The sequence below is a fragment of the Phyllostomus hastatus genome, unplaced genomic scaffold, assembly GCF_019186645.2.
Source record: "Phyllostomus hastatus isolate PE091 unplaced genomic scaffold, TTU_PhHast_1.1 phas_contig_147, whole genome shotgun sequence".
In the NCBI taxonomy this organism is placed as follows: domain Eukaryota; kingdom Metazoa; phylum Chordata; class Mammalia; order Chiroptera; family Phyllostomidae; genus Phyllostomus; species Phyllostomus hastatus.
Window position 1 is genome coordinate 6,608,094 of NW_025333603.1, and position 14,927 is coordinate 6,623,020.

At 45.0% G+C, this 14,927-nt stretch overlaps 1 protein-coding gene across 4 annotated transcripts in view; it reads left to right on the plus strand.

Moving 5' to 3' along the window:
• The first annotated feature begins 9,204 nt into the window (after positions 1-9,204).
• RAB3B (RAB3B, member RAS oncogene family) overlaps positions 9,205-14,927 on the plus strand; it is a 75,302-nt gene continuing 69,579 nt past the window's right edge. For 2 of the 4 annotated variants that reach the window (XM_045857872.1, XM_045857863.1), the window contains exon 1: positions 9,248-9,381. The gene's annotated coding sequence lies outside the window, so the exon portion shown is untranslated. Of the gene's footprint in view, positions 9,382-14,927 lie in introns of all 4 variants that reach the window. The other 2 variants (XM_045857879.1, XM_045857888.1) reach the window with 2 other exon arrangements.

Consider the following 14,927-nt stretch of genomic DNA (forward strand, 5'->3'; position numbering starts at 1 on the left):
GCCGCTCTGAGGCGCTCTCCCCTTGAGAGAGTAGCCGTGCTATCCCTTCTCCACAGGACTCAGTAGTCCATGTGAATGTATCTTGTCTCATCCATAATGCCACGGACACTGCAGGCCGGTGTCCGTGTCACTAAGGCACAGGATAAAGTCAAGGCCTTTACGAAGAAGCTGCCTACTTCATCAACCTCATTTATTCCCATCCATGTCTTTTGCATTTTGTGTTGTGATACCAAGTTGTTTCAAGTTCTGCTCACAACGTGCTTTTATGCTTTTGTGTCTTTGCTTGGCTAGCATCCTTTGCCTAAAACTTTTTACTCATCCTTCACAGTTTGAGCAACCTCTTCCAGAGTCTTTCCTGACTTTTCTCATAAGGATAAAATGTCCCTCCCCTGATACATTTTTCTTGGCTTCACACCACATACTGTAGTTACCTATTTGCACATCTGTGGCTGTCACCAGGCAGCTATGCTCTTCTACAGCAGCGGCTGTTCCTCTGTTTTGTGCACCAAGGTCCCCAAACAATGTACATCCAAGTGAACTGTCCCATTCTGTGGTAGGTTCTTTGCATCTATTCTCTATATTCCATCAGTGGTCCTACGGGATGGGTATTATTAGCCTCATTTTATGGAAGAGGAAACTTTGGAAATGGAAGTGGTTTACCTTCAGTTTCCAGAATAAATATTGTTTTCTAGCCACCCCTATCTTACTCCAAATTCATGGGTTTTTTTCTTTTGTTTTTTTCCATCACACTTGCTTTACCTTTTTTGTGTTTCAAGGTGTAACTCAGAACAGGAGTTTTCAATCTGGGAAACATAAAGACTCTACAAGAGATACCTGAACACAGAAACTAGTGAACTGGTATCCAGATCTTCATTGTCCCCAAAATTTTCAGCATTCCTAAAAAACAAACAAACAAACAACAATTAGCATATATTCCATCAATTCCACTTCTAAGTATACCCCCCAAAGAATTGAATGCAGGGACTGGAATAGATATTTGCACACCCATGTTTATAGCAGCATTTTTCACAATAGCCAACAAGTGGAAGCAACTCAAGCGTCTGTCAATGGATGAACAGTGTGGTGTATAAATAAAACGGAATGTTAGTTACCGTCCTTTCAGGCGAATTTCAGCACCATAGCTACTGGTCAGTTCTGAGAGGATGCAGTTCCCATTTAGAACACAAGGTGGAGTATAAGACCAAACCTTTGCAAAGGGTCACTGGGCCAACTTAGCCTCAGCACGCCCTGTGAGAAAAGCAAAATAGGAGACAAGTGGGAGACTTTTTCCAAAATTAGAAAGGCAGCCCAAGTTATAGATCCTAAGTGAGTGGGAGATGTTCTTTAGTTTCCTGGGCATGTATTTGAAGTGGGAAACCATTGGCAAGCATGATGAACTTCGTTAAGAGCTATCTGATCTCTTAAAGTAGCTGATGTTTTTGAATATCCTATTATGCACCACACATTTTACATACATTATCACTTTTAATGTAACTCAAAGAGCCAGTGAAATAATTCTTATCTCCATTTTACAGATGAGCAGCCTGTGTGATCAAGAGAAATTCAATCATTTAACTAGCAAATGGTGAAATCTATATTTGAACCCAAACCTCTGATTCCAAAGCTTATGTCTTTTTTATTATTCCACACTGGTTTACCTTAGGAAGCCTTGGAGTTTAGTTTTATTCAATTCCCTTATTTAACAGAAATGGTCCAAACAGGGGACTGGTCAGTGGTGAGTGATAACTGAGGAGACCAATGAGAAATGTGGTGCCCAGGGTGAGCTCATGGACACGAGGACCCCTGACCACAGACCATGATTTTGCCCATGCCACTGATGCATAAACACCCTGCAAGAGGGGGAGGTGTTAGAATTGGTCATTTAACTATGTACTCACCCTGGGAGAATCGCCTGTCCTCTCTGTTCCTTAAGTGCCTCATCTTTAAAATAGGCTGAGTCCTCTCCATCAGGTCTCAAATGTCACTTCCTTCAAGAAACATTCCCTGATTAATCGTTCTAAGACAGCCCCTTCTCCTAGTCTTTATGTCTCATAATCTTAGAATATTTCCTTAAGTGTGCTCATCACTAACTGAAATCATCTTGTATATTTTGTTTACTCATTTCTCTCCCCTCCTAGTATTCATAACCTCTGTGTGACCAGAGATTCTGTCTGTTTCATTCATGTTTGTGTACACTTGTGCCCAGAATACTGCTAAATGTTCTCACAGTAAGTGATCAACAAATCTTTGTGGACTGAATGAATGAGTGACATAACACTGAAGAACTAGGACCAGAGGGTGAAAGCTACAAGCAGGCAGAATTCAGCAAAGACTTTCCTAAGAATAAGAGTTCCCCAAAACAAAGCAGTCTACCCTGGAAGAGTCCGTCTCCCTATCTATGAAAGTGAGTAGGGGGTCTCCCATGTTGGATTGGTCAGGGAGGGCTGAATCGAGGTTTCTTTGGATCCTCAAGTTTTGAACTAAAACCTTGATAACAGGGTGCTGTCCAGTCATTGTCAGTGTTAAATTATGGACTGGGCATTTTCTCTAATAACTGTGGAAAGGGAGGCTCAGAGGGATAGAGAAGTAGAGACAAGTTGCTTGACAGGGCTAGATTCTGCTTCTAGGATCTGTGGGAGAGGCCTAAGATGCTAGTAGGCTTGCTTAAATTCAAATACAATAAGTGAAGACAATTATGGCTACTCATTTCCAACTCAGTTGCTGCTTTTACCACTGGGTTCTGTGCCCTTCTTCTGGATCCCACTTTACCCATGGCTATCTTCTGTTCTCTTTCTTATAGAAAATGGTAACCACCCAAATCAGAAATCTCTCCTAGTTACATCAATTTCCTTTCTCCCCATGCAGAGCTCAGCAGTCATCAAATCTTGTCCTTCTCATCCCTTTAATATTCCACAGCATCTCCCAGCTAAGATCTCATGATCTCTTTGTAAGTCCCTGCGCCAGACTTTTTTTCTGGTCTCCCTGTCCCCTGTATCTTGGAACCCTCAGTCTATCTACCATTGTGCAAGCTTAGATCTGTCTAAAGCATGAATTTGGTGAAGCCTCCTCCTGGATAAAGCTCTATAACAGCCCCACATTGTCTTAATCATCCTTAGCATGGCCTCCCAGGTCCTGGCTAACCTCTGGCTTTGACTTAACCTTCCCACCTCACTCATCGCCTATACTGTGCCCATCACACATCGATGCTTCAAAGATTCATAGCCCCTGAAGTTCTCTGAAGATTTCTTATCATTTCACACCTTTGGGCCTTTTCTCATGCTGGTCCATTTGCCTGGGTTGCTTCTCCATGAGTTTAACTCCTGCTTTTCCTTAAACACTCAGCCTAAGTCTCTCTGTACCCCACGACCTGCATGCCAGCATGGTGCCTGGCCTACCAGGCTCCTTGCTGACATGTTCCACAGTGAGGAACACAGCCATATCTTGCCAAATACATTAATATCACTGATTTTAGTCCTGGCTTATTCTATTTTCAGTAGTTAAGAAACCATGGGTTAATTATTTCTTCCTCACATCTAAGGTGGTATGAATCAGTCCCTGCTTCTTTTTGTTTGTTTGTTTGTTTTTAAGATTTTATTTATTTATTTTTAGAGATGGAAGGGAGGGAGAAAGAGAGAGAAACATCAATGTGCTGTTGCTGGGGGCCATGGCCTGCAACCCAGGCATGTGCCCTGACTGGGAATCAAACCTGCGATGCTTTAGTTCGCAGCCTGCACTCAATCCACTGAGCTACACAAGCCAGGGCCAGTCCCTGCTTCTTAGGTTTATTGTGAAAATTAAATGATATGGTGAATGTAAGAAATCCTTTGTAAATATTTAATGCCTATTTATTCAGCAAATATCCTCTGACTCCTTGTAAGAATGATTCAGGAGGCTCTGTATTGGATAGTTGTGGCCTTTGTCCTTGTAGAGCTCAGACTAATAGATTTTAGCACCTGCTATCCTGCAGTAGACAATGAGGACTTTGGATCAAGGACCATTTGTTATTCACCCCATGTGTAGTAGGTGCTCAGGAGATATTTGCTGTGTGGGTAAGTGAATGAATGAATGAATGAATGAATGGCATTCCGTGTGAAAGAAACTTATGCAAATTCATGGAGATGTTATGGAGCAAGTCACATTCAGGGAACTGCAATTAGTTTAATGTTGGAGCTCAGGGCATGATGGGGAAGTGTCCAGTAATGAGGCTATAGTGTGGGTGGAGCCAGACCATAAGGAGCCATATGTGTGTATTAATAAAGAGATGGGCTTTCAAGGGCAAAATGAGGGATTTTTAAGCTGGGTTTAGGAAGAGTCCTATCCTATCATGATAGGATTGTAAGGAGGCTATGACACGAATGGAGAGGAAGGGATAGAATGGAGAGCTCTTGGAAGATAGAATGGATTGGCTTCAGTGAAGCATCTGCAGAGTGGATGAGGGAGGGGGAGGGGTGATGGGTGGTATCTGACTTCTAGCTATTCATACATTGCATGTTTCCCTCTGTGTGTCTCAGACTCCCCCCTGCTGACAGCAGTGTGCCCTGGTGATTGACAGTGTCCTCAGTGTGCATTTTAACCAGTTTCACCTCATTAACTGATGCAGGTGGGAAGAGAATGGACCTTCCCATTCATTTATTTAACAAAGGAAGAAACTGAAGCACAGAGAAAGAAGAAATGATTTGTAAATTAAATGGCATTAGGATAGTCATTATTTTTTCTTATTATCCAAATCTATTCCCACTCCTGTGAGAGACTGGTTAAAGACCGTAGATTTCTTCCTTCCTTGGGTCCATGCCCCTCTGTGATGTAGCTTCGCTCTTCTTCCCAGTCAGAGGTGGAGTATATTTCTCTACCCTTTTCAGTCTGAGCTGGACATAGGACTTGATTTGGCCAATAGAATAAAGTACGTGTGATGTCATGCAATTTCTGAGGCTAGGCCAAAAGAGATGGTATTTTCTGCATTCACCCTCTTGGAACACTGCCCAAGGACCACCATGTAAGCTGGTCCAGCCTATTGGTGGGTTAGAGCATGGAAAAGAGCCATGGCATCCAGCCCTCAACTGGCACCAACTGCCAGACCTATGAGTGAGGCCCTCTGAGACCTCCCAGTCCAGATGACCTTCCAGCTGAGTGTTGCTTGTGAGTGATCTCAGATAAAATTGGCAGGTGGACCTATTCAGCCACTACCAGAACTGTAAGGAGTAAGAAATTGTTGTAGTTTTAAGCCACTGATTTTTGGGTGGGGTGGTTTGTTAGGCAGCAAGTGTTTTCAGTAAATGGCTTCACTGTCTACCTGGTCACTTATGCCAATTCCCTTTCTCTCATATCTCACATTTAATCTGTCACTAAGTCCAGGGAATTTTACTTCCTCAATACATATCAAATCCCTCTGCTTTCCACTTCTCCTGATGCTATGACATGAGTTCTGATTCTCTTCATCTCTCACCTGGATTATTACAGCACTCTCTGTGTTCCCTATCTCCTGTCCCTCTACTCCCTACCCTTCTCATCTAATCCGTCATACCACAGTTAGAGCTATTTTACTTATGTGCATATGTAAACATGTTACTCCATTGTTTAAAACCTTTTGCTCGTGGTGTAAATTCCCAAATCTCTAATGATGGTCTAAGAGGCCTTAGACCATCTGGCCTTGCCTCTCCTTCCAGTTCTGTCTTCCACCACTCCTCTCACTGAACCCTATGTTTCTAGAGCTGCTTCTCAGATTTTGGTGACCTTGCAGCACCTTCTCCAGCTCCCCCATTGCATGAGACAACCCACTGATGGGATCAGATGAAAACATTTGACCTGTCAACACTTCTCAGTTCCTAGATGGCCATGAGGGACTCACACTGGAGTATAGATTTGAACCTCGTGAAGACCTGAGCATTTCAAATGACATCCACACTTATACTATTACCTTTTCTAAGTGACTGATTCTTGTTCAATAAAAAGCACCAATTTTTTTTTATTTCATGTAAAAACCAGGAGCTAGAGAAGATTGATTGTTCCAGCAACTAAAAAAGTTTTAAAGGAATTTGATTTGTAGGACTCATAATCACAACGGTGTTCATTGAGCAACCATAATTCTGGGTTCTAATTGAAAGAACCCTGGAACTGGAGTCAGGGAGACAAGGTATCTGGTTCTGTTATTTACCAGATATATAACCTTGACAAGCCACTTAAACTTTCTGACTTCTGTTTCTTCATTTACAAAAAGGGGATGACAATCAATACTTTGCTTGATTGTATTGCAGACTAAATGAGGTAAAAGATGTAAATGAACCCAGTGTATTTTAAGGTCTTAGTGATTGTAATTGTTAACCAATGTGACCCAAGGGAAAAGGTAGAATTTTATCTTTCTTGCTACTCTTAGTCGGGCATTTGGAATTGGAAGTGAAGAAAGTCTAATATAATTAGATGTGTCTTATTCTTCCCTCTGGTGGTCCTCTGCTAGTCAGCAGGGATGTGGCTACTGGGGCATAAATGATACATCCAATTGTGGCCTCTCTGCCCGTTTAAGATCTAAATGCAATGGGACTGAAGCCCAGATCTCACATTTTATGACCCTTGTAAGTTTGAAGCCCTCCAGGAGATTTCTGCCGATTTCAGTAGGGCTTGTGCTCTCATAGTCTCTGCAGCTAGTCTTTTTCAACTCAGAAAAACAAAGTCCCCCGCTCACTTTGCTTTCTCACTCTCACAGCTCCCCTGTCTCAGAAAGCACTCCTGACTGTAAAGGCCTTTGCTGGATTCCTGAAGGCAAGAAAACCATATATTAGGTGTGTGATAAACAATCTCTTATGCATTCCGGTGTTTAAACACCCCTTTGTCCGCCTGCCAAGGGAGGGTTTCTCCTGACCCTTTACCCATGTAGCCCCTACCTGACACTGGCGTTTTTCCTTGTCATTCTCCTTTCCCCCTCCTAGCTCTCTTTATTACCTCTCCCTTCCATTCTGCCAAGTGAATCCGAAATTGTCCTCCTTTTCTTTACACAGAGCAATTTAGTGTTCCTCCCCTTCTCCCCCACTCACATATTCACACTCCTCAAGGCCCTAAGTAGGACAAAGGGTCTTCTGTGCTTTAGGGTCTATCCTTCACAGAAGGTAGTTGTGGTTAAAAATAGCACTGTTTCTGTTATAATAACGACAGTGTTTCCTATTTATTGAGTGCTTACTGTGTGCCTGGCACTCTGTCATGTGCTGCTAGTCATTATCTTATTTACTTATTTGATCTTCACACTGACCCTGGGAGCTAGCTTTCACTATTGCTATTTCTACAAATGAGAATTAGGTGCCTGTGTCAGAAAAATTAGGTAGTTTACATAAGCTCACACAGCAAGCAAATGGTAGAACCAAATCTGTCTGGTCCCAAGTCTATGCTCATTCCATTTTAATATATGGCCTTTCAGGGGAAAGAGGAGAAAGTAATCAGAAGACCTGAGGCTATATAAACACAAGGCCATCTGTTCTTATATTGTTTTGCTACTATAAAAGGAAGGTTTTATATATTATCTCATTATTCCTGTGAAGAATGAATAATCATTATCATCACACCCATTTTGACATGAGGAAACTACGGGCTTGTAGGAGAAAGGGAGTGAGGGAACCAGCAGTATAGGATGTTTGATTTAAAGATCACAGAGGCACTAGTTCTGGGTGATTACAGAGTTCAGAGTGTGACCATGGGAGCCAGTGGCTGAGGTTATGTAAAGAGGGGACCAAGGACTGAGGGATCAGGAAGCCACACGGCTACTGAAGTCAGCAGGAGGATGGCAGGACAGGGGCTAATGAGGATGTTCCGGAGCCAGGGCCTGAAATCACCAATGCTCAAGAAGCAATTGGGCATAACTGATGTCTTTGATGGGGAGGCATAGAAGGAGATATGGTTGGACAGCAAAGAAGGAATTTTTTACAAGCATGGGAGTGGCAGTGCTGCCCCCACTTCCTGGTTCTATGATGTGAGGGGAGTGGAAGAGTGAGAAGCCCTCTTGCAGGGGCTACAGGAGAAATCCTGGAGGAGGGTAACGTTTCGATAAAGGCAAAGAAGTAATCTGAGTACTCTCTGAAGCAGCAGAGGATGTAGGAGAGTCTGCTGACAAAGGAACAGGATTCGAGAGGGCACAGTGGAAAGGGCTGCCAGGAGCTGGACAGTGGGAAGGTGAGTGAGAGGGAGGGGCTTGAGAAGCTCAGCACAGTGCAAGGATTATTCTGACAGAGAAGTCAAGATCACCAGAGGGGCTGTCAGTTGGGAGGCTCCCCAAACTGGAGAGGCAAATTGTAGATAGGTCCATAATGGAACTTGGGCAAAAAATTGTTTTTGCTGTCCAGTTCAGACCTCTGAGATTTGGGATGGGGGAAGAGTGTGGGAAAGGACAATGATTCTAAAACCAAGCTGGCAGCTGGCTCCTGTGACCTCGGGAAGACTTGAGTCCCTGTCAGGATGGGCAGACACAGGGCTGATTACCTCCTATACTTGCCTTCTCTGGTGGAGTCAGGATTTCCTAATGACCAGGGAAGAATACTTTCTGCACTTTAGGCTGCTTCTGGTAATGGGGAGCCATTGAAAGTTTTGGTTTTTTGTTTCATTTGTTTGTTTTTTGAATCAGGTGGATGGTAACATGGTGACATTTAGAATGATTATTCAAGCTGCTGGTGTAGAGGAGGGACTGGAGAGTGGAGGCAGGGAGACACATTTAGAAGGCTGTTGTGTTAGTTCAGGTAAGAAGTGATGAGGCCTGAATCGGGGTGAGGACAGTGGATACAGAGAGGAAGGGAAGAGAGATAGGTAGTTTATGTTAAAGAGGTGTAATTATCAGACTGATGGGATGTAGGGAATAGGGTAGAGGACGATGTCCAGGTTTCTGGCTGAGCTTCCTCTTGTAGTTAGCAGTCCAGATTCTGCGTCTCTCCCTAGGCTTTAGTGAGGATGAAGCGATATAAAGGGCAGGAAAGTGCTTTGGGAATGGCAAATCTCGGTACCCATCATCACCTACATTATCATCAAAACTCTCTGATCATGGTAGTAAGTTCAGTCTGTGGAACGAGGTGTGGGAATTAAGATAAATCACGACAATCGCCCAGATATTGAGGAGCTCAGGGTCCCCAGGATGCGTGGATTCCCGACACCTGTAGGCAGCGGGGGCTGGGGCGGGGCTAACACGGACCCCGCCCCTGGGCGGGGCCTGGGCGGGGCCGGCCGCGGCCGCGGCTGTAGCCGTAGCCGAAGCCCGAAGTCGCTGCGGCGGGAACCGGAGCGGACCCGCAGGGCTCGGCGCCAGCCTGCCTCGAGAACCGAGCAGATCCCCCGCCGCCCGCCGCCGCCGCCGCCGCCGCCGCCGCCCGCTGCGCCGTTGGGGAGCGAGCTGCTTTCCAGCTCCCGGAGTCCCAGGTAAGGGGCGCGGCCCCGGCGGCGCCCCGCCGGGGGAGGACCGGGGACCGCTCCGTGGCGCGGGCGCTGGGGACCGAGAGCGGGCACTGGCCGAGAAGGAACGCAGGGCAGCGGGGGGCACACCGAGGAGAAGGGGCTCGGGAGAGGCCGCTAAGGAGGGGGCACCGCGGCAGGAAGGGGCGCGTAGCCTGGGGCGGGGGCGCCGAGGGAGGGTCTACCCGGACCCTGAGGGCCGCCCCGGGAGCCCCGAGGGCAGCGGGAGTGCGGGAGCAAGAAAGGGGGCGCGGGGCTGGGGAAATGGGGGGCGGCCGCGGGAGCGCAGTGGGGGGGAAACGGAGGGCGATGGGGGCGGGGAGATAGAGGAGGGAGCCGAGCGGGGCGCGCGGGCAGAGGGCACCTGGCCCCGGAGGGTGGTGAAGGGGCAGCTAACGCGGAGGACTGAGAGGAGAGAGGGCAAGGGGTGGCGTGGAGGTGGCGAGCTGCGGCGAGGGGACTGGCCGGCGGGGCTCGTTTCGAACCGGAGAGGAGCGAGGTGACGAGGGGAAGGGGCGCTGGGCAGCAGCGGGCTTGCTGGTCGGGGACTGGGGATTTGAGTGTGGAGAGCTGGGTGCGGAAAGGACGCGGAGCCGGAGCCCAGCTGGGTACCTGCACGGCGGGTAACCTGAGTAGGGGCGAAGGTTGGGCTTGGAGGTGGAAAGCTTGGAAGAATGGGAAGGTGGGACCTCGAGTGGGTCTGCCGGGCCCGCGGAGGCAGGGGCGGGGAGCTGATCCGGGGAGAAGGCAGCGGCCTTGGATGTGGGCACCGGGCGCCGGAGTCCTGGCCAGAGGTGGACCGTGGAGAGCACTGGAATAGGGCAGGGGTCTGCCGGCTGAGGGGAGGAACTGCTAGGGAACTTGGAGAGTTTAGGGAGGTGGGCGCCTTAGGTCAGGCTAGGGATGTAGGCTGCGGAAAGATGACGGGGCCCAGAATGGAGTCCGTGGTCACCCAGGCGCTGGCAGTGTCTTAGCTCCTCAGAAGGATGGGAAGAAGGTGCAGGCACTGGACCCTATTACACTGGCACCTGGGATCAGAGACAAGAAGAGAATCATGGACAGAAAAAAATTCATCCACAGGCTGACCCTGTTTTGGAGTCCAAGTGTGAGAAGAGATTTTAGGGCGGGCAGGGCAGCAGCAGGCACTGGAAGCTAACAGAGATGTGGAGGAAGACAGGCTCTTCCATCCCAATTTCTCAGATTCTAGAAGGAAAGGGGTGGGAGATAGAATGAGCTAGATGTGTGTGTGTGTGTGTGTGTGTGTGTGTGTGTGTGCACGCGCACGCACAGGTGAAGGCCCACCTGTTCAGTGCCTATGAAGGGTGGAAGACAATGGAAGTCCCTGAAAAACCCTGTCCATGGTGATAGGAAGGCCTGGTGATCTGTTTTAGCCAGAGGAGAGACGTTTCCCTAGAGGTCGATGGGTCAGGGAAGACTTCTAGTCATGAAGGATTTACCTAGCAGTGGAAGGAAGTATGTTCCTATCAGAGAAAACAGTATGGGAGATGCCAAAAATCTAAGATGATCTCTAGTCCAAGAAATAAATCTCCATTTCCTTAAGGATTGTGATATGAAGGGGGGCAGCAGTAACCGGTAGAGTATGTTTAAAAAGGTTTCCCATCTTAGCTTGAACTCCTATGGCTGCTCTTCATCTCCCCAGAGTGCAGCACTGGACCTGGCTCACAGTATGTGCTCAGTGAATGTTGATTGAATGAATAATTGAGCTGTGGTTGTACTACTGCCTCAATGTCCTCATCTACCCCCAAGAATTGTTGTGAAGATCAAATATGATAATATGGGTAAAAGAACTTTCATAAACCATAAAGCACTGTACAAAAGGGAAAGGCCACTGGTGTTTTTACACAGGTGTGCCTACATTCTGTCTGTGGTCACACCCACGGCTCTCTCTCTCCAGTCTGGAGAAAGAAGGAAGTGAATGTTTCCAAGCTTCTATTGTATGCAAGATAGAGGGCTTTGAAAGTCTCTAGTGGAGTGTCTGGCATTTAGTGGGTGCTCAAAAAGTGGTGGCCATTATGATGCTGTTTCTATGGGGAAACAGTGAAGAGGTAGGATGGGCTAGTGGTGGTGGGTTGGCAGTGGAGAATGATCGAAAGAAAGGTTGAATCAGACAAATTAGTAGAGTATGGCTTTAGGGAGGAGGTTGATATAGTAGAGCAAGGTCCTCATATGCCCAACTCCCTCTTTATCCTCACTGATAAATATTCCCCATAGGAAGACAGAATTACATTCATTGAGCCTTCTATGTGTCATATACTATTTAGGTGCTTTGCCAGCATGGACTACAGTCTTTCCAATAATGCTTTTACAAATGAGAAAACTGTGTTTTAGTCATGTACAATTTCCTGTCACAGTCTCACAGCTAATTAGTGATGGTCCTGGAAACTGAATCTAGTTTGTTTGATTTGGAACCCCAAGCTATTTCCACTACCCTGGATGACCTGGTAGAAAAGAAAACATAAAGCGCGTGCACACACACACACGCACACAAACACACAAACACACACACAAAATTAAGCATTTTCTAAAGCACTCTCCCATAGACTGGTTTTAATTCTTACAACAGTTTGCCAGGAAGTTATTTTATTAATTCTTATATAGATGAGGAAACTGAGGCCTAGGGTGTGATTTATCTAAGGTTGTACAATTGCTGGTAGAGCGAGTGCTCAACCAAAGTCTCTTGACTCAATCTTGTGCTTTTTTCCATCAAGAGAGTTCATCTATTCATTTGGTCACTGCATGTATTGAGTTAATATTCTGTTGCTAGACTGTAGGGCTCTCTTCTCCTCTCCCCACTCTTTTCAGACTGAAGTTGGCTTCTTCCTTAGGTGTGTATTTCTGCTGCTTATGAGATGAAATACATTTATTTTTTCACACCTACCCTTGGAGGAGCCATTTTCTTCTTTCCCCTAGCCAGGAACCAGGAGTGACTTCCCAGATGGTCCCTGGCCCTTCATCTATGTTGCTTGTCACGGAGACAGTGAGCTACCTGGCTCTATCATTTGTGTGACTGTCACAAAAGAGAGGGAAGATTTGATTGATGCTTATCTTGCAAGTGATTCTGCATGCGCCATGTGCAGTGACCTGTCTGCTCAGATAAGCCTCGGGTGGCTGCTGGCGAGGATGCTTTTTACCTCTCTTCCACATGTCTGTGTAGCCCCTGCCTTCATATTGAGAAGATCCCCTCAGGGGCTTACATCTGAATGTGCCTTCTCACTGCACCTCTCTGCCCTCCGCCTCTCCCTGTTCTCATACCACTGACTGGGAAAGCTGTGCTGTGTGCACATAAACAGAGGTTGACAGTACAACATGACAAGTGCAGGGAAAGAGACTCTTGGGGCTCTGGGGATGCTTCTTTACTCACTCTAAAATTGTTGGTTTCCCCCTGCCCCCTACATCCAGTTCAGTCTCAGAGTCTTGAGATAACAGAAGGTCTGGTCATGATTTGCTGTGTGACTTTGGACATATCACTTCTCTTTATGGGGCCCCGAGTTTTGACCTGTAAAACGAAGGGGAGTAGATGGGGTCAGAAATTGAAACTGTTTTTAGCTTTTGCTTTCCTCCCCACTCTCACACCTGTGGCAGGCATAGCTAATAAAGGCTGATACTACACAAGGACACATGTATTTTTCTGCACACAGTGTACACACAAAGCACACTAACATATACTTTCTTATTTAAAACTCATGGCAGCCTTGCAAGGTAGATAATATTATCATATCATAGATGAGGACACTGAAGCTCAGAGTTTAAGTGACTTGCCCAAGTTCATACATTGAGTTACTGGGAAAGCGGGGACCTAGAGCCAGGCTTTTTGTTATGGTAGAGCTGCCATTCCAAAATCCCTTCTAATTCCAGGAGTCTAAGAGTGTAAACAGCTGCATTAGAAAGATGAAGAGCAATAATATGACATTTACATTGATAGTCTGGCACATGGCAAATGCTCACTAAGTGTTTATTGAAAGGAGTAATATGCCCTAAGGATTTACTATAGGTCAGGTATTGACAGGTGTAAGGATGGATACAACTGAGCTTCTACCAGACACAAAGGCATATAGTTAATTGTAAAACAAGCTCAAATAATGTAGCCCAGATCAGGGGGAGGGCAGTTAAACAACATTGAACTGCAGAAGTAAATTAAAGTGGCCAGTGAAATAGTATCTATTGAGTGCCTCCCAGGGGCCAGGAAATTATGCCAGACTATTTACATATGGTAACTGCTCATTCTATTTGTACTATAGCTCTGTGAAGTAGGCAGTATTTTTTCTGTTTTAAGGTAAAAATGCTGTGGCTTAGAGGCCAAATGATTTGCCCAAGAATTCAGCAGAGGAGTAGGGCAGGGATTTGGAACGTGCCCATAGCACTGCAGGGCACGAGGTCTAGTCTCCGTTGTTGTCTGTGAGGCTTGGGCACATCCTCTTGATTTCTGGCTCTCAGTTTCCTTCTTGATCAAATGGGAATAGTAATTTCTGTCTTTTCAGTTTTATTTCTCAAGTTTATTTAGAGGATAAAATAAGATAATGGCTATGAAATTGAGATATGGATCAAATCTGTGTTTTAGTAAAGTTACTCTTTGACCAGCAGTTCCATTTCTAAGATCTCTCCTGAGGAAATAAATAGGAAAGTGAATAAGTATTTATGTAAATAAATGGTCACTGTGGTTTAATTTATAATAACTAAGAACAGAAAAATAATTTAAATGTGCAACAATAAAGATTGGTCATATAACACATCCTTGAGTGGAATACAATGTAGTCAGTTGAAATGATATGTATGTGGATAGGGAAGGGGAGGGTAATGGGGGAAAAATGGGAAAACTATAATTGAATAATAATTTAAAAATTAAAAAAGAAAAACTGATATTTATAAAGAGTTTTTAAAGTTTCAGTAAAATATTTATGATATAAAGTTAAGCGAAAAAGAGCAGAGTACAAAACTAATGAAGATATGATCTTAGTTATTAAAGTATACAAAGAAAATATAGACTAGAATGTATAGTATGTTATCATTATATACAGATAAAAATATAAACAGATCTCTATGCTTACATATGCAAAGACTATCTCTGAAGGGTTCATGAATCGGTAACATGTTTGCCCCTGGGAGAGAAGCTGGAGATTGGGAATCAGAGGTGGGAGCTTTTCCACTGTAAACCTTTAGTTTTTATATTACTTATTTTTATGCTAAAAATTAAGAAAATAATGCAAACTGCAGATGGTGACAAAGGAGTACTTACAAATAGTAAAAGTTTGAATTATTTTCAATGTATGTATTACATTTTAAATTAACAAATAATAAAATATAATTTTAAGTAGATGGCATTTCATTGCATGAAAAAGCAAGGGAGGAAATACACTTAAAAGGACAATAATGGCAGTTTCTGAATGGATGGGATGTCCAATAATTAATTTTTTTCTTTTTTATACTCCTTGCTTTTTTCTTTTTTTTTTTTACAGTGAGTATATACTTTCAAAGTTGAATTTCTCTCTTGTAAA